This window comes from Mobula hypostoma, chromosome 3 (genome assembly GCF_963921235.1).
Source record: "Mobula hypostoma chromosome 3, sMobHyp1.1, whole genome shotgun sequence".
NCBI classification, from domain to species: Eukaryota; Metazoa; Chordata; class Chondrichthyes; order Myliobatiformes; family Myliobatidae; genus Mobula; species Mobula hypostoma.
This window is the reverse complement of record NC_086099.1, coordinates 53,249,873-53,269,478: the sequence shown is the minus strand read 5'-3', so window position 1 is coordinate 53,269,478 and position 19,606 is coordinate 53,249,873. Positions and strand designations below refer to the sequence as shown.

The following is a 19,606-nucleotide window of genomic DNA, read 5'->3' as shown; positions in this document are numbered from 1 at the left end:
GAATGGTAAATCCTTCAAAAGGTAGCGAATACAATCCCGTCCACTTTGGGTAGAGCACTCCCCTCCATTGACCACATCTATACAAAATGTTGTCACAGGAAAGCAACATCCATCATCAGGAAACCCCACCACCCAGGGCATGCTTTCTTCTTGCTGCTGTCAACAGGAATCTCACCACCAGGATCAGGAACAGTTATTACCCCTCAACCATCAGGCACTTGAACTAGAGGGGATAACTTCTTTCAATTTTGCTCGCCCAATCACTGAAATATTCCCACAACTTGTGGATTTAATTTCAAGGGCTCTTCATCTCATGTTCTCAATATTTATTGCTCATTTATTAATTCTTTCTTTTCGTATTTGAACAGTTTGTTGTCTTTTGCACACTGGTTTAATGTCCAAGTTGATGCTTTCAGTGTTTCTAATATGGTTATTAATCTATGATGGATTTATTGAGAATATTTGCAAGAAAATGAATCTCAGGTCTGTATATACTGACATATGTACTTTGAATTTTAAAGCTCATTCCAGATTTTTTTTATATAAATACTCAAAACTGTTGTCATAAGAGTACTGAGTATTTACATTTGTCACATTGCTCATTTTTTGGCTGGCCAGTCTTGGCTGCACATCCCATGAGATGCAGCTAATTTGTCTTTCAGTTAGAAAGACTTAAAGTTATTGTCCTCTGCACAAGTATGACAGGGTAAAGTAATGATTTTTTAAATTTCAGGTCGTCTCCTTCTACTCACCTTCTTATTCTGGCTTTTGACCACTTAACTTTGCAATCCTGAAGGGTCTCAGCCCAAAACACTGACTATGTATTTCACTCCATGACTTACTGAGTTCCTCCAGCATTTTGAATGTATTACTCACCAGTTCCAGCAGCTGCAGAAACTCTCTTGCTTTATTACAGCAGACTCTTGCATGGTTCACTCCCATGCCAGGAGAGTTAATAACTGATAAGTTTTTATTTATTTTGGAATCAAATTCTGCTGGCTATCAAAAGCAATTTATTGTTTTTTTACTGGCTTGGAACAGAGTTCTATAGAGCAAATGCCAAGGTTCTGCAGCAATCTTAAAGAGACAGCCTTGCAATAATGTCTAATTTCACCTCTATCCATACCAGCTCTAAGATGAGCAGGTCAATGATTCATTGACAACTGTAAATTACTCGTGTGGATGAGTGGTGGAAAATGCAAGATTAATAAGACTTTTTATGTTACATAGGAACAATGACATGAGTTTCATATAATTAGGTACTCAAATGGTCCTGAACCTGTGGGATGAAGGGCTTGTTTCTATGCTGTATGATTATTACTTATGTTTCCAGTACAATTTGTCAAACTTAGATTCTGCAGATGCTGGATGTCTTGAACAACACATTTGAACTGCTGGAAGAACGCAAATCCAGGCAGCATCTATAGAGGGAAATAAACATTGTTACAGGCTGAGGCCCTCCATCAGGACTGGAAAGAAAGGAGGCAGAAGCTTGTATCACATTTCATGACAGATTAACTCAAATCTCATCTACTCAGTTCAGGTGGGTTGCATGATACAAAGTAGCCTATGTTCAGTGCACATGAAAATGGAAAAACACTCAAGGGCAGGTAGCTCCCATACTTCCAAACAATAAACACACATTCACAACTGATGTCATCCCTTCAAAGAAGCATTACTCAAGTACAGGTCGACCTTCTACAATCCGGCACCACTGGGACCTGAGGAGTGCCAGATTAGTGAAAATGCCAAATTACAGAAGGATCACATTAAGCAATAGCTAACCATCTCATCATACCTTTAAAATATCAAAGGATTCTAAGGTTCATTTAATGTCAGAGAAATGTATACAATATACATCCTGAATTGCTTTTTCTTCGCAACCATCTATGAAAACAGGAGTGCCCCACAGAATGAACGACAGTTAAATGTTAGAACCCCAAAGCTTCCCCCCCCACTGCTCCCCTCCCTCCTGCGCATAAGCAGCAGCAACAATCCCCCCTCCCCCCGGCAAAAAATAAAGTGCACCTACTACCAGCACTCAAGCATGAGCTAAGCGATAGCAAAGACACAGACTTGCAGTTACCCCAAAGACTACACTGCACTCGCAGTTACTGAGGGAATCCTCGTTAGTTTCTTTTCCTCCACTTAGTAATATGCTTAAATTCAGTGGATCATCGTGTCTGATCTGAGGTCATAGGCAGAAGAGAAAGGAGCGTCAGCCGGGTGATGCCAGAGGGTGCTGTGTGACTGCCGGCAGGCAGGCGAGAAGGCGGACCGACCCAACGCACATCAGCTCCCCCGCCGCTGGCGGGTGCCAGGCAGCCGCACCTCACACAAATGATAATAAATGCAGGAAAACAAGCAGGAATCACCTGTCTGTGCTTACAAGAGTGTGCCAACACATGAACAGATCTAGCGCAACCAAAACAATGCGCAACAGATTGGTATGGTGGCCCGGGAAATTTGAAATCAGTGCGGATTATCGAAGGAACTGGATTACGGGTAGTGGGATTAGTGAAAGTTGACATGTACTCTGTTTACAAAGTTGCAATGATTTCATACTGAATCCGAGACTTATTTATAGCAACAAAATGCTGGAGGAACTCAACAAGTCAGGCATCACCCAAGTACCTATGGGGAGAATAAACGAATATTTCAGGCTGAGACCCTTCACCAGGACTGGAAAGGAAGGAAAATAGAATAAGGTGGTGGAGGGGGGAGGGGGAGTACAAGCTGACAGGTGAGTAGGAAGCTGGATGGGGAAGGTGTGATGAAGTGAGAAGTGGTGAGGTGATTGGTGTAGAGCATAAAGGGTTTAAGAGCTGTCAAGTTTGTATGAGATGTCCTCCGCACCTTACAAATGCCTGATTTATGCACAGCCTGTATATACAAGTGTGCACTTGGGAGACCAGGGGATTGACTTGCCAGCCTCTGCAAGACATTGAAATATCAGCTGGAATTTTGCCTCAAACTCAAGAATACACTGAACTTAACACATCTGCATGTTTTGTGAATCCCATTAGAAGATGTGGTATTGGGGTGAGCAGTGTTTTTTTAAAATTAACATTGCACATGCAGGTCCCCTCCAAGACAAGCTTGGTGATGTGCAATACCATTTTTTTTTAAATTGAGAATGGCAAAATAAAATTCAAAAAGCTTCTCCAGTCTATCTATTCCCATTGGGCAATCCAATCTGCAGGCATCATCTGCCATGGGGAAACTGTTTACAACTTGTGAACCCTCATGGTTATGAACAGTTCTTAAGAACAGAATCCTGCAGTAACGTGGCCTTCTAATGTGCAAGTCCGATTACCACAGGAGTTAAGGCGAAATCCGTGAAGACTCCCAACAATGCAATTAAATTGTTGGATAATATTTAATAATTACTATGTGCCAGACCACAGCAATGACGGTGCAGGCAAACATTGAATGTGCAATCTCTGACTTCAATGGTTTTTTTTTTAAAAAGTACATTCCTTAGATTAAGAGGCCAGTTTTAAAACTGATCCTGGCATTAGTGGAAAGAGAAAACTCTTGAGCCTATTAAGGAAAGAACCAGGCACGTAAACTATAATAGCATATAGAAGAATCAACATGGAATCATGGAATTAAAAAAGAGACAAGACAATTACAAGTGACAAGAGGTTTATTGTCATTTAGCTACACATATGTATCTAACATATATAATGTACCTAGAAACTGGACGTTTCTCCAAACTAGGGTGGAAAACACATAATGCACATTACCTTATGAAGGCAAGGATAAATCTACAGATAAACACACATAAATAACCAAAGTGCGTTAATATTAAATATTATAAGGTATGGAACTGGTTAACCAGTGACACTTTGAATATGATGCAACAGGGATTTCAGAAGCCTAATGGCCTGGGGGAAGAAACTTTCTCATCCTGACCGTTGTTTTTAATGCATCGTACTCTCCTGCCTGATGGTAGAAAGTTAAAGAGGATGCTGACTAGATGGGTGGGATCCTTTATAATACTAAGGGCTGTGTGTGTGCAGCACTCCTGATAAATATCCCTGATGGTCCTGAGACCCCTATGATCATCTCAGGTGTTCTCTCAGACCTTTGTAGGGACACAAGGTCTGATGCTCAGCCACTCCCATGCCGGATGGAGATGCAACTTGTCAGGATGCTCTCAATAGTGCTCCTGTAAAACACAGTTAAGATGGAGGGTGGGAGCCTTGCTTGCCTCAATCTTCTTAGGAAATGGAAGCGCTGTTGTGCCTTCTTGTTCAGGGAGGCGATATTAAGGGACCAGGTGAGGTCATCCATGAAGTGAACTCCCGGGAACTTGGTGCACTTAACTCTTTCCAGAGGAGCCAAGTATTCGCCCCTGTGGGGGAAGGGGTGTGTGGCTTGTCTGCACTTTCCTGAAGTCCACAATTCCCTTTTCTTCTTCACATTCAGGCTGAGGTTGTTCTTCTCCCCACACCAATCCACCAACCATTCCACTTCCTCTCTATACTCTGCCTTGTCATCGCTCTTGATAAGGCCAACCACTGTTGTGTCATCCATGAACTTGATAACATGGTTTGAGCTGGATCCTGCAACAGTCAGTGGATTTACCATAGATGCTATACAAATTACTGCGATTGCCTTGAACAGAAATTAAACAAAGTGTGCCTATATACTCAACTTTGAAAATGGAACTACAGTTCTTCAACATTAAAGTCCAGCAGCTCCACACTTCCCACAACTATGGACACCACAATTTATGTCAATGCAATTTTGAAACAATATGCACCAATTTACAAAATTCAAGTTTGCCATCTATTATACTTCCTACAGCTTCAGAACATTGGTTGTTAGACAATGTGAATTTTTCCTGTTTAAGTATCGCAATGTACCAAATGCACAAGTCACAACACATCATCGATCAAGTCTTGTACATTCACATGCAAATCATTTGTACAAATAATGAATAACAAGAGTCACAATACCAATCCCTGTGGCATAACACCAGTCAGTCTCCACTCCATAAGACATAAATGAAGAATTAGGCCATTAAGCCCATCAAATCTGGTCAGCCATACAATCATGACTGATTTTCCTTCTCATTCCCAGGATCTTCTCAAATCTTCTCTATGCCGTCTCCAATGCCAGCACATCCTTTCTTACATAACCAGGGCACAAATGGTCACAATATTTCAAATGTGGAATTCTTTTTATTAACTCTTGAATCTTTTTTTAAAAAATCTTTGGTTTTATACACTAGTTCTAGTAAATGGCAGGTCACAGCTCAGACTTTAAGGTTCTTAAGAATGGTTTTGAGGACAGAGCTGATAGATACCAGGTTAGTGTTTAGGGCCAGGGATGTGGGGGAAATTTGAGGATTGGCCGGAGTCTTAGGCCTCTGCTCAGCATTCAAAGGCCAGTGATGTAAATGTGGTCAAATGTGGGGCCAACAGATCAGAGAGGATGGGGCTGGTGGTCTCTGCCCAGAGCCTAGAGCTCAGGTCTTCATCAGCAAGTCCTCGCTTGAAACTGAAGATCGAAGCCTGAAGGTTGATCAGAAGTCGAGGCCCGACGGCTGAAGCCTTGAGTATGTCAATCTGAGAGTCCACCAGGGAAGTTGGAGGCCCGGTGTCTCTTAATTCATGAGACAGCTGGAAAATGAAGATGGCCTATCCTGGGGTTAGAGGACTGTGTACAGTATGCATGTGGGTGAGGAGGGAGGGAGGAATGGGGCTTGTTTTGCTGTTGTTGCTTTGTCACTTAGTACGTTCTGTTTTGTTTCGTTCTGCCGAGCAGACTGTGCAAGCATTGTTGGTGCCTGAAAGTGTGGCTACACTGCAGGCTGACCCAACACATCCATGGGTGTGTTGGTTGTTAATGCAAGTGACGCATTTCACTGTATGTTTCACATACATGTGATAAATAAATTGAATATCAATCTTGTTGTTTGTATAACAACCTGCACCCACCACTCTGTTTCCTACCTCCAAGTCAATGGTGGTAGCTCCATTGACTGGAGGTAGGAAATAAACTAGCTTTCCCCGAATTCCATTGGACCTGATCTTTCAGAACAGCAGGCTATGCTGGACATTGTCAAAGGCCTGACAAAAGTCCAAATAGACAACATCCACTGCCCTACCCTCATCCATTACTTTGGTTACCTCTTCAGAGCTCTTAAAGATTCATCAAGCATGACTTCACACACAGAGCCATGCTGATTCCTCCAAATCAGATTTAATCCAACTGCTGGTAGATCCTGTCCCTCAGTCGTTCCAGTAACTTCCCTATCACTGGTATCAAGGTTGACTGGCCTGCAGTTCCCTGGCTTGTCCTCACTCCCTTTCCTGAACAGAACACTTGCCATCTTTCAGTCTTTGGGAACTTCAAAAGTGGAACAATGAACCAAATATCTCTGCGAGGCCTTCTGCAATTTCTCCTCTAGTCTTCTATAGAGTTGAAGATGTACTTTATCAGGTCCTGGAGATTTATCCATCTTAATATACACTAAATCCAAAAATACATACTCCCTGGTAATATGAATTTTCTCCAAAACCTCTACTTATTTCTCTCATCTTAAGCAACCATGACTCTCTCCTCAGCAAACAATGCAAATATTTGTTAAGAATCCCACCCATATTCTGCAATACCAGACATAGGTAGCCCTGTTGATCTTTATAAGAGACTCATGTTCCCTAGCTATCCTTTTACTCTTAAAATATCTATAGAGCCCCTTGGGATTTTCCTTACATTATCTGCCAGATCCATCTTATAGCTTCTGCTTGCCCTCCTGATTTTCTTAATAGTATCCTAATCTTTTTGTAGTCAGCATAGGACTCACTTGTTCCCAGCCTCCCAAACTCAATGTATACTTCCTTCTTAACCAAAGCCTCAATATCTGTCATCAGCTAAGGTTCCTTAAATTTGCCACATTTGAGTTTCAGCCTAACAGTGCTCTTACTATCTCACTTTTAAAAGCATCTCACTTGCCATTTGCTCCAATCCCTTGAAATAGGTTCCTCCAACCAACCTCCACTGGAACGTGCCCAATTCCCTCAAAATTTGCTCTGCTCCAGTTTAGGACCCTAACCTGTGCACCTGTCCTATCTTTTTGCATCTTAAAACTAATACATTTACAGTCACTAGTCTCTGTCAATTTACCTACCCTGTTTTGTTCCCAAGGGCAAGTCAAATATTACACTGTCTCAAGGGCATATGTACTTTGACTCAAGAAAGTTTCCTGAACACATTTCATAAATTCCAATCCACTGAGGCGTTTTGGGAGGCCCAGTCAATAACGTGGAACTGAAAGTCTCCCACTAATATAATCCTGCTATTCGTACAACCAGGAGCAATTTCTCTACACACCTGCTCCTCAAATTTCACTGACTGTAGTGGAGTTGCATTACAGACCTCCCAAAAGTGAAACCACTTCCCAAAAGCACAAACAACCTCCAGGGTAGCAATCACTAGATTGCTGTCTGTGCCACATGCCAATAAGGGTAAGAATAGGACAATTTGGCAGATGAATGACTGTGGAACTGGTGCAGGGGACAGGGTTTCAGATTTCTGGATCATTAGGATCTCTTCTGGGGAAGGTATGACTTCTACAAAAAGGGATGGGTTAAACCTGAACTCAAGGGAGACCAGTATCGTCATGGGCAGGTTTGCTAGAACTGTTGGGACAGGTTTAAACTGAGTTAGCAAGGGGACGGGAAACTAAGTGGGAGGTCTGAGGATGGGGTCGTTGGTATACAAGCAGACGCAGTAGGTAGTGAGACTTTGAGGAAAGACAGGCTGGTGACAGGGCAAAATTGCAGGCAGTGAGATGAGTTGCAGTGTAACAGGGAAACAGAATCAAATAGGTTGATGAATACAGGACTGAAGGTGTTATATTTGAATAAATGCCGTATATGAATTAAGGTAGATGTTCTTATAGCGCGGTTAGAGACTGGCAGGTATAATGCTGTGAGCATCAGTCATGGCTGAAAGATTATAGCTGGGAGCAAAACTTCCAAGGATACACATTTATTCAGAAGGACAGGCAGGTATGGAGAAAGGATGGCATAGCTCTGCAGGCAGAGAAATGAAATAAAGTACTAAAAGGAGGTGATGAAGGATCAGAAAATGTAGAATTGTTGTAGGTAGAATTAGGAAACTGAAAGGGCAAAAAGACCCTGATGTGAGTTATATACAGGCCTCCAAATGGTGGCCAGGATATGGGATACAAAATAACAGGAGATAGAAAATAAATGTTAAAAGGACAATGTTACAATAGTCATGGGGGACTTCAATATATAGGTAGATTGGGAAGATCAGGTTGGTGCTGATTTTGAGTAATAAGATAATTTGTAGAATGCATACAAGATGCCTTTTAGAGCAGTTTGTGGTTAAGCCCACTGGGGTATCAACTATTCTGGATTGGTGGTGTGTCATGAATCGGATTTAATGAGAGAACTTAAGGTAAAGGAATTCTGAGGAGATAATTATAGAAGTTACCCTGCAATTTGAATGGGAGAAGCTAAAGTCAAATGTATCAGTAAAAAATTCCAGAGGCATGCGAGAGGAGCTGACCGAAGTTGGTTAGATAGGGGTATTAGCAGGGATGATGGCAGAGCAGCCGTGGCTGGAGTTTTTGGGAACAATTCAGAACATGCAGGATATATTCCATGAAAGTATTCTAAAGACAAGAGGACACAACTGTGGATGACAAGTCAAAGCCAACAAAGCAAAAGAGTGTACATTTAATAGAGCAAAAATTAGTGGGGTTAGAGGATTGAGAAGCTTTTAAAAACCAATAGAAGACAACTAAAATGCCATAAGTAAAAAGATGAAATGAAGCTAAGCTAGGCAATATCCAAGGAAACAAGTTTTTCCAGACGTATAAAGAGTAAAAGAGTAGATATGGGATTGCTGGAAAATGACACTGGAGCAATAGTATGGGGAAAAGAAATGGTGGACGAACTAAGTATTTTGCATCAGTCTTCACTGTGAAAAACTAGCAGTATGCAGGATATTCATGAGTGTCAGGGTGTGGAAAAGAGCGCAGTTGCTATAAACAGGGAGAATGTGCTTGGAATGCTGAAATATCTGAAGGTAGATAGGTCACCTGGACCAGATGGACTACACCTGAGGTTCTGAAAGAGGTTGCCGAAGAGACTGTGGAGGCATTAATGTTTCAAGAATCACTAGACTCTTCACTAGAAAATTCCAAATGTCGCTTCACTTTTCAAGAAGGGATTGAGGCAGAAGAAAGGAAACTATAGGCCAGTTAGTCAGACCTCAATGGTTGGGAAGATTTTGGAGGCAATTGTTAAGGGCGAGTTTTCAGGGTACTTGAGGCACACGAGAACAGTCACTCCTTTGCTTGTATCTTCAGAAACAGCTCTATTTCTATCATTAATATCTTTTTTTCCCTTTTCAGGGTTCTTTTGAAGACCCTGACTTCAGTTCTTTGTGGAAATGGGACCTGCTCTCAGGGCCTCAACTGGTCATTTTTCGATATGCCAAGGACGCGGCCTAGGAGACCAGGGTGCTGGATTTTCATGGCTGTGGAGGTGGGCAGATTAGAGGTTGGTGCTGCCACTGAAAACGGGTGTGTTGTGTGAGTACATGGAAGATCAAAAGCAGCTGGACAAGTTCTTTAGGCACAGAGCTCAGAAAAAGCAGAGCAGACTTGACACCATAAATCAGCGAGTTGTTTTTGTTATGTCTCCCCTCTTGCTGTAAAACGGGGACACCTCTTTTTCCCTTATTAGGGAGACAGCAAGCCTGAGGTATGTCGAATTACTGGGTGAACGAGTAGGATGTATATTGTATACATTTCTCTGACATTAAATGTACCTATTGATACAACGGACTAAAGTCACCCTGGTTTCCTCAAAGGAAAATCTTGCCTGACAGATCTGATGGAATCCTTTGAGGAAATAACAAGCGGGATAGACAAAGGAGAATCAGTAGATGTTATGTGTACTTGGATTTTCCAAGAGGGCTTAAAGAAGGTGCCACTACTGGTGTCCCACAGCAGTCAGTATCGGTTCTGCTTCTTTTTACATTGAACGTCAATAATTTGAATGACAGAATTGATAGCTTTGTGTCCAAGTTTGTGGATGACATGAAGATAGGTACAGTGGCAGGTAGTGTTGAGGAAGCAGGAAGGCTGAAGAAATAGTGGCATGCAAAAGTTTGGGCCCCCGGTCAAAACTTCTGTTACTGTGAATAGTTAAGTGAGTAGAAGATGAACTGATCTCCAAAAGTCAAAGTTATAGATGAAACATTCTTTTCAACATGTTAAGATTAGTGTATTATTTTTGTTTTGTACAATTTTAGAGTGGGGGGGGAGAGGGAAGGAGAACCACGCAAAGTTTTCGACATCCCAAGAGATTTGAGCTCTCAGATACTTTACCAAGGTCTCAGACCTTAATTAGCTTGTTAGGGCTATGGCTTGTTCAGTCATCATTAGCAAAGGCCAGATGATGCAAATTTCAAAGCTTTATAAATATCCTGACTCCTCAAACCTTGTCCCAACAATGAGCAGCCATGGGCTCCTCCAAGCAGCTGCCTAGCACTGAAAATTAAAATAAATGATGCCCACCCAAAGCAGGAGAAGGCTATAAGATAGCAAAGCATTTTCAGGTAGCCATTTCCTCAGTTCATAATGTAATTAAGAAATGGCAGTTAACAAGAACAGTGGAGGTCAAGTTGAGGTCTGGAAGACCAAGAAAACTTTCCGAGAGAACTGCTCGTAGGATTGCTAGAAAGGCAAATCAAAACCCTTGTTTGACTGCAGAAGACCCTCAGGAAGATTTAGCAGACTCTGGAGTGGTGGTGCACTGTTCTACTGTGCAGCGACAACTGCACAAATGTGACCTTTCTGGAAGAGTCAGCAGAAGAAAACCTTTCCTGCGTCCTCACCACAAAATTCAGCGTCAGAAGTTTGCAAGGAACATCTAAACAAGCCTGATGCATTTTGGAAACAAGTCCTGTGGACTTAAGTTAAAATAGAACTTTTTGGCCGCAATGAACAAATGTATGTTTGGAGAAAAAAGGGTGCAGAGTTTCATGAAAAGAACACCTCTCCAACTGTTAAGCACGGGGGTGGATCGATCATGCTTTGGGCTTGTGTTGCAGCCAGTGGCACAGGGAACATTTCACTGGCAGAGGGAAGAATGAATTCAATTAAATACCAGCTAATTCTGGAAGCAAACATCACACCGTCTGTAAAAAAGCTGAAGATGAAAAGAGGATGGCTTCTACAACAGGATAATGATCCTAAACACACCTCAAAATCCACAATGGACTACCTTAAAAGGCACAAGCTGAAGGTTTTGCCATGGCCCTCACAGTCCCCCGAACTAAACATCACTGAAAATCTGTGGCTAGACCTCAACAGAGCAGTGCATGAAAGACGGCTCAAGAATCTCAGAATTATAAGCCTTTTGCAAGGAAGAATAGGCGAAACTCCCCCAAACAAGAATTGAAAGGCTCTTAGCTGGCTACAGAAAGCATTTACAAGCTGTGATCTTGCCAAAGGGGATGTTACTAAGTACTGACCCATGCAGGGTGCCCAAACTTTTGCTTCAGGCCCTTTTCCTACTTTGTTATTTTGGAACTGTAAAAGATGGAAATAAAAAAAAGTAGTCTTGCTTAAAATATTAAAGAAATGAGTCATCTTTAACTTTATGCCTTTTGGAAATCAGGTCATCTTTTACTCGCTTAGCTATTCACAGTAACAGAAATTTTGACCAGGGGTGCCCAAACTTTTGCATGCCACTGTACTTAAGATGAGGAAAATGTGCAAAGAGATGGCAGATGGAATACAGCATCAGGAAGTGTAGTCCTGCACTTCGGTCATCATCAGGTGCCATGCCCAGTTTGAGCTCTGACTGCCATGGCCCACACACTCTTGTTTCGGGTCAAGTGGATCAATTCATTGGTATTCATTTCCAGTTCTCTGGCTGCTGTCTCCATCATCATTTGTCTTTGTCTTCCTCTTGCTTTCTTCCCTTCAATCTTTCCCATAATTACCGTGCATTCTAACTCCTCTTTCCTAATCATGTCCAATGAAGTTACGTTGCCTTTTCATCTCATTCATTATTTCTGTGTTTGCTCTGTTCATGACATCATTAGATATTCATTTTGTCCATGATATTCTTTGCATCCTCCTCAACAACCACATCTCTGCTGCTTCAATTTGTTTCTTCATGTTACTTGTATTGTCCAGCATTGAGCCATATAACATAACTGGATAAACGTAACATTTCAGTACTGAGGTGGGTTGTTATGCCTAGTTTAGTATTGGTCAGTATATTTTTCCACTCTCGTAAAGGTGTCTTTCGCCGTCCCTATTCTTCTTTTGATGTCCATGTTGCACCTGCCATCTGATGTCACCCAGCTTCCTAAGTGGCAAAAGTTCTGTAATTGTTTTATGTCTTCCCCATTTATTCTCAGCCTGCAGATAGGATTCTCCTCCTTTTTGGATATCACCACACATTGTCTTTTTGCAACTGACAGATAGACCCATTTTTGCACTTTCATCAACAACGATATCAAGTTTTGTAGTTCTTCCTCCATTCCTGCAATTAACAGCATCAGGTGGAGGTCTTTCAAATCTAGACCTAGAGTTTCCTGTAATATTTCAAATAACTTATTGTGCTTCACTTTATCAAATGCTTTTGTGTAGTCGATAAAACAAAAATCTTTTTGCGCTTGAATAGCTCGCTCTGATAGAATCCTTAACATCAATAATGCATTTCTTGTACCTTTGTATTTCACAAAACCACATTGCCCTTTACCTATTTCAGCTTGTGTCTTACTTTTAGCTCATCATCAAAATTCTTAGAAGTATCCTGATGATATGACTCATTAAACTTATGGTTCTATGTAATTGACATTCTATTGCTCCAGGTTTCTTAGGTCCAGGTTTCTTAGGAAGAGTAATAAATACTGATTTTTTTCATTTCTTCTGGTATTATTCCAGTCTCACTTTGGTAGAAGGAATAAAAGCACAGAATATTTTCTAAATGGAAAGATACTTTTTTAAAAAAAATCAGAGGTACAAAGTGACTTGGGAGTCCTTGAGCAGGATTCCCTAAAGGTTAACTTGAAGGCCAAATCAGTGGTGAAGGCGGCAAACACAATGCTGGCATTCATTTTGAGAAGATTAGATTAGATTATGAGGACACACAGTCCTCTTTTATTGTCATTTAGTAATGCATGCATTAAGAAATGATACAATGTTTCTCCAAAACAATATCACAGAAACACATGACAAACCGACTGAAAAACTGACAAAAACCACATGATTATAACATATAGTTACAACGGTGCAAACCAATACCGTAATTTGATAAAGAACAGACCATGGCACAGTAAAAAGTCTCAAAGTCTCTCGAAAGTCCCATCATCTCATGCAGATGGTGAACCTCCAGCTCCACAAACTTGCCGATGCAGCATCCTGGAAGCATCCGACCACAGTCCGACTCCGAGTCCGTCCGAAAACTCTGAGCCTCCGACCAGCTCTCCGACAACGAGCACCATCTTTGCCGAGGGCTTCGAACCCAGCCCCGGCAACAGGCAATAGGCAAAGCCGAGGATTTGGGGCCTTCCCCTCTGGAGATTCTCGATCGCACAGTAGCAGCGGCAGCGAAGCGGGCATTTCAGAAGTTTCTCCAGGTGTTCCTCCATGCTTCTCATGGCTGTCTCCATCAAATCAGGATTGTGCACGGCCCCTAGTTAACACATTATGATATCATTCAGAACGGCCGCGCACGCTGCATCGCGCCATCTTCTCCTCCCTCCTCCTACAAAAGCAAGGATATAATGCTGAGGCTTTATAAGGCACTGGTGAGGCCTCACTTGGGAACACTGAGCAGTTTTAAGCCCTTTATCTGAGAAAGAGCATACTGACTTTGGACAAGATTCAAACGAGGTTCACAAAAATGATTCTGGGATTGAAAGGCTTATCATCTGATGCACATTTAATGGCGCTGGGCCTGTACTCACTGGAATTTAGAAGAATGAGAGTGGATCTCATTGAAACCTGCCAAATGTTGAAAGGCTTGGATAGAGTGAATGAGGAGAGGATGTTTCCTCCAGTGTGTCCTTTAGGACCAGTGGGCACAACTGCAGAATAGAGCAGGGGCTCCCAAACTAGGGTCCACAGTGCCCTCAGTTATTGTCATAGTCATACTTTATTGATCCCGGGGGAAATTAGTTTTCGTTACAGTTGCACAATAATAAATAGTAATAAACCATAAATAGTTAAATAGTAATATGCAACTTATGCCAGTAAATTATGAAATAAGTCCAGGACCAGCCTATTGGCTCAGGGTGTCTGACCTTCCAAGGAAGGAGTTGTAAAGTTTGATGGCCACAGGTAATGGTAGGGGCACATGGCATAAAAAGGTTGGTTGGGAACCCTTGGAATACAAGAAAGTCCATTTAAAATGAAGAGGAATTTCTTTCTCCAGGTGGTGAATCTGCAGAATTCTTTGCCATATGCAGCTGTGGAGGCCTGGTTATTGAGTGTGTTTAAGGAGGTGGTTCATAGATAAGTCAGGGCATGAACAGTTATAGGGAGAAGGCAGGAGAATGGGGTTGAGGGGGAAATGGATCAGCCATGATGAAATGGTGGAGCAGACTCGGGCTATTCGGCCCAATGTCTTATGGCCTTGTCCCAAACTTCTACTTATGTCCTCACAGAATGTCATTTCTAAGCAATGCTCATGTCCTCCCTTACCTCCTCCATGTGTCTGTAGCAGCTGTACCCTGGAACATTGAGCTACCAGTCCTGTGTTCCACTCAGCCACATTTCTGTTATGACTATAACATCCCAGTCCCCCCAAAAGCCAAACTACACTGAATTTGTACCCTTTGCCTCTTAAACTTGTGCACTGATATAAATGCACTTTAAATATCTTTCCTCTCTTTACCGTGGCCCCTAGCTATCCTAATCACTCAACTTGCTCTTGCTGGCTACTGCTTCCACCCCACGCCCCATAACCTATTCCTGTGCAGAGTCCTTCACCCCAGTCAATCAAGTTTAAACTCTCCCATTTAGCTCTAGTGTTATTGCAATGATATTTCCCTCTCTCCCCCAACCCAACTGGCTCATGTGCAACCCATTATCTCTCAGAGGAGAAGCCAATTGTCCAAAATCCCAAATCACTGTTCCCCACACCAGCTCCTTAGCCACACATTCATATGTTGCTTCTATTTCTGACCTAACCACTAAGTGGCACAACTGGTAATCTGCAAATCATTACCCTCGAGGCGTACTTCTTATTAAGAATTTCTTCTCTGCTTCAAAACATTAAGCAATATTACTATAATTTGAAGTGTTGAATTTGCTTAGCTCAACCCATTTATTTTGGATATTGTTATTGTACTACAAAAGTTACTTTTCAAAAATTTAAATTGTTCCAAGGCTAAAAAGAACCTGAGGTTTCAAATGTGCTTAGCAGAGTGTTTCATCCTTCATGTGGTTTAAAACAAAGTACTTGAAGCCCGATCAATATTCTGATCACTGAGACAGAATAACTTGTGGTTTACAATGCACGTGGTCACCAAAACCTCAAAGGATAACAGAGTACATGGTGCACATTTGACCAAATGGAACACACAAGGCATTGCTCAGACCTCACTTTGAAACATGGGGTGCAGTTTTGGGACCCATATGTAAGAAAGGGCATGCTGGTATTAGAAAGGGTGCAGAGAAGGTTCACGAGAATGATTTCTGAAACGAAAAGGTTAACCCATAAGTAGGATTTGATAGCCCTTGTCCTGTTCTTGCTGGAGTTTAGAAGAATGAGTGGGGATCTCATTGAAGCCTATTGAATATTTAGAGGCCTAGATAAGAGTGGAAGTGGAGAGAACATCTCCTATAACAGGGGAGTCCAGAGGGCACAGCCTCAGAATACAAGGATGCCACTTCAGAACAGATGAGGGATTTCTTTAGCCAGAGGGTGGTGAATCTGTGGCATACTTTGCCACGGATGACTGTGGAGGCCGAGTCATGGGGTATGTTTACAGTGGATGCTAATAGGTTCTTCATTAGAAAGCATGTCAAAGGTTACAGGAAAAAGGCAGGAGGAATAATGTTGAAAGGGATAACAAATCAGCCATGAGAGAATGACACAGCAGACTCGATGGTCCAAGTGGCCTGTGCTCCTGTGTCTTTCGGCCTAGGACAATGAAAGTGTATTGTTCAACAGCAGTACATCGGTTTTTCCAACAGACTGTATGGTCATGATCAATTTCAAATGGCCTTTGACAGAGAATGATCATTTAACTCTACAATACACTAGTGTTTGAATTGACAATTCAGTGTGAACTTGTTTCCCTTCTCAACACAATTTAAAAAAAACTGAAACCATTCCCCATAGATGAGTTCTAACCCTTTGACTTAATAACTATAACTGAAGATTGCAAAGCAAATACAAAACACAAGGCAAAGTATACTTGTGAGACATATACCACCATTATAGAAATGCACATGGCCACATTGCAAATTGAATGCACCAAAAAAATGTACTATCAGACTACAACTGTTTGCCTCCATTTGGAGATAAAATACCAATCTATGAACTCCACCCAGGTGAACATTACAACAGGATATACTAAATAATCTAAAACTTTACTTGGAAATATGGCAGTTGTTCAATTGCAACAGGAACACTGTTACATTTTCTTGGGTGACATCTTGCTTGTCACACCATACAAACAGACAACCAACTGATAAATAGCCAGCACAAAGTTCAGCTGCTTTGTAGCAATTAGTGCAAACCCACAAAACATTTGGCAGCTGTTGGAAAGCCAATCCTTACTAATGTTTCTGAAATGCAACTTAAAGCAATAGAAATGAGCCAATAATTAACCAAACGTTTAGCAGCGTCAAATGTCATTCGATAATGAATTCATTAAAATGTCAGCTTATGTTTTAAAGCCTCGTTCTCATTTCATTTGCGAAGGTAAATTGTTTTTACACTTTTTTCCCCCATTAACATTAAGTTCAACTTTATCCGATAGGGATTAATATAGTTCATATTTATATTTTGTATAACAAGCTGCTACCTTCCAATACAACTAGAATTGATAACTGCTTTTAATATTCTAAAAAAAAATTTGATGTCCAAGAATGTAACTGACTTAAATGAGAGCAGAAAAGGTTAATAACAAAAATTTCTACTGTACATCAATTTGAACCTTCATAATTATTAATCAGAAAGAAAATGGAAACAAAGATTTAGACATTGTTTATGAACAATGCTGGAAACACACAAAATGCTGGCAGAATTCTGCCCATCAGGCAGCACCTATGGAAAAAGTAAATAGTGGACAATTCAGGACCAGATGTTTCATCAGAACTGGAAAGGGGGAAGATACAGGAATAAAAGGTAGGGAGAGGGAAAGGACAAACTAAAAGATAATATGTGAAACCAGGTGTGCAGGAAAGGTATAGGGCTAGAGAGGAAAAAATCTAATAGGCGAGGAGAGTGAACCCTAGGAGTAAGGGAAGGAGGAGCACTTGGTAAGGTGATAGGCCAATGAAGATGCGGGGGGAGGAGAGAGGGAGGGGGGAGGGGAGAGTGAGTGAGTGAGTGAGTAAGTAACTAAGTACTGGAAAGAAATCTTCCATGCCATCAGGTTGGAGGCTTCCTAGATGGAATATGAGGTGTTGCTCTTCCACCCTAAGAATGGTTTCACTGTGGCAGAATAGGGGGCCATCTGTGGACCGACATTATCGGAAGGGGAATGAGAATGGGAATTAAAATGGGTAGCCACTGGGAAATCACGTTTTTTTTTGCATATGGAGCCGAGGTGCTCGACAAAGCTCACTAATGTAGAGGAGGCCGCATTGGGAGCACCAGATACAACAGATGACCCCAACAGATTCCAGGGTGAAGTGTGGTCTCACCAGAAAGGACTGTTTGGGGCCCAAAATGGAGGTAGTCCTAAAGAGGGGTCTGGGCCCGGAGACGTCGACTGTTTATTCACTTCCATAGCTGTTGCTTGACCTACTAAGTTCTTCCATCATTTTGTGTGCGTTGTTTAAACATTGTTTTCACGCTCACCTCCCACACGTTTCACTGGTGGCGCCAACAACCAATTCAAAGCACCTGTTCGCCCGCCGTCGCACCCGCTGGTCCCGCAGTGGCGACTAAGAATTGGCGCACGTTTAAGTTAGTTCCCACCACCTGGTTTGTTAAATCGCGTTTAGCAGATATAGACTGAAAACTCAGGGAAAAAAAACACACCCGAAAACCTACTGTCGCAATAGGAAAACGACGGGAATACAGGGGACAGAATATAGTTTTTGCGTGTAAATACCTGATAAGAAACGTAGTACCTCGCATTCAGAAATAATACTTCAAAGTATGCCAGAGCAGGCCATGATAAATATGCGTACAGACTCAATTCCTCCTGACTACCTCAGCAGCTGAGTGTAACAGACCTTTGCACTGCCTGGCCGGTAAGAAATGAAGTCTCGGTGAGCTGCAGTGCGCGTCCCCCGGAGCCGCTCCACCTGTGAAAGCCCGTGTCCCACGTGGACTCCCTCTTCTTGTGTCCTTTCTCGAAGCGTTCGGGAGGGGGTGGCGTCGCCAAACCTCCTCTCAAGATCGACGCAGCTTTTCTGACTGCTAAATCCTGCGAAAAATATTTTGTTACGATTATGTCCCCCCCCCCACAATACTTTTTGAGAAACCTTATGTAGAATTGTTGCAAGAAGATTTCAGATAATGTCAATGAAAACAGCGCATTAAATAAACGATTTAGGGCGAAGGAAAACAAAATTGCATTTTTGTAGTACCATTTATATCTCAGGAGGTCAAGAGACAATAAAACACTTTTTAAGAATAGTTGCCGTTGCGGTGATGAGGGGGACAAATTATTTGCATACACGACTGCGGTGCAATGAATCCGAATCATCTGCTTTCCCGGTACTCCATGAGGGAATATTCGGCTCCGATACGAGCAATAATTCGACTTAAAACTAGTAATGCCTTTGGATCTATTATTTCTGCTCGGAAGTGCAGACCAGGATGTATATTAATATCTCATCTGAGAGTGTCATATTCAGTAGTACAAACTTGATTGGCATAGATTTTCTCACCTAAAGCTCCTGCATGGATTTGAACTCACAACGTGCGAGTCAGAGCGTAGAGTTCAAAGTTCAAAATTATCTAGGCGTGATCCTCGATAAGCCAAAGGTTATTTTAAATTGTTAAATATTTTGAATTATGAATAAAATTTAAAGGTTTCAAAATTTCCACATGTACAAATGGTTTGAAGGCATTTAATAATCATATTCATATTATAATCATATTCTGCAATTGGTACATTAATTACCATTATCACAATATTTTTTACACATTTGGTAAAAATTTTGTAATCAAAGTAACAGAATCACCACTTTTATGATACAGTAGTGACCTGAATAACAGCAAATGCTAACTTCATGTCGATACTATACTGTCATTTTTGCAGTCACTCTCCGACATTTCTTTTTAATTAAATCTGTAAAAGACATCATAAAGGCCATAAATAACAGAAAATTATTTATACATTATTTATTACAAAGGTAATTATACCTGTGAAACTATATTTATTGTGTGCTGTTAAAGTT

General features: G+C 41.6%; 1 protein-coding gene across 3 annotated transcripts in view; it reads right to left on the bottom strand.

The window, feature by feature from the left end:
• Positions 1–18,537, bottom strand: part of mtus1b (microtubule associated tumor suppressor 1b) — a 166,078-nt gene extending 147,541 nt beyond the window's left edge. Inside the window, exon 1 of one of the 3 annotated variants that reach the window (XM_063043037.1) lies at positions 18,434–18,537. The gene's annotated coding sequence lies outside the window, so the exon portion shown is untranslated. Of the gene's footprint in view, positions 1–876; positions 900–18,309 lie in introns of those variants that run through there. The other 2 variants (XM_063043036.1, XM_063043038.1) reach the window with 2 other exon arrangements.
• Positions 18,538–19,606: the final 1,069 nt, after the last annotated feature.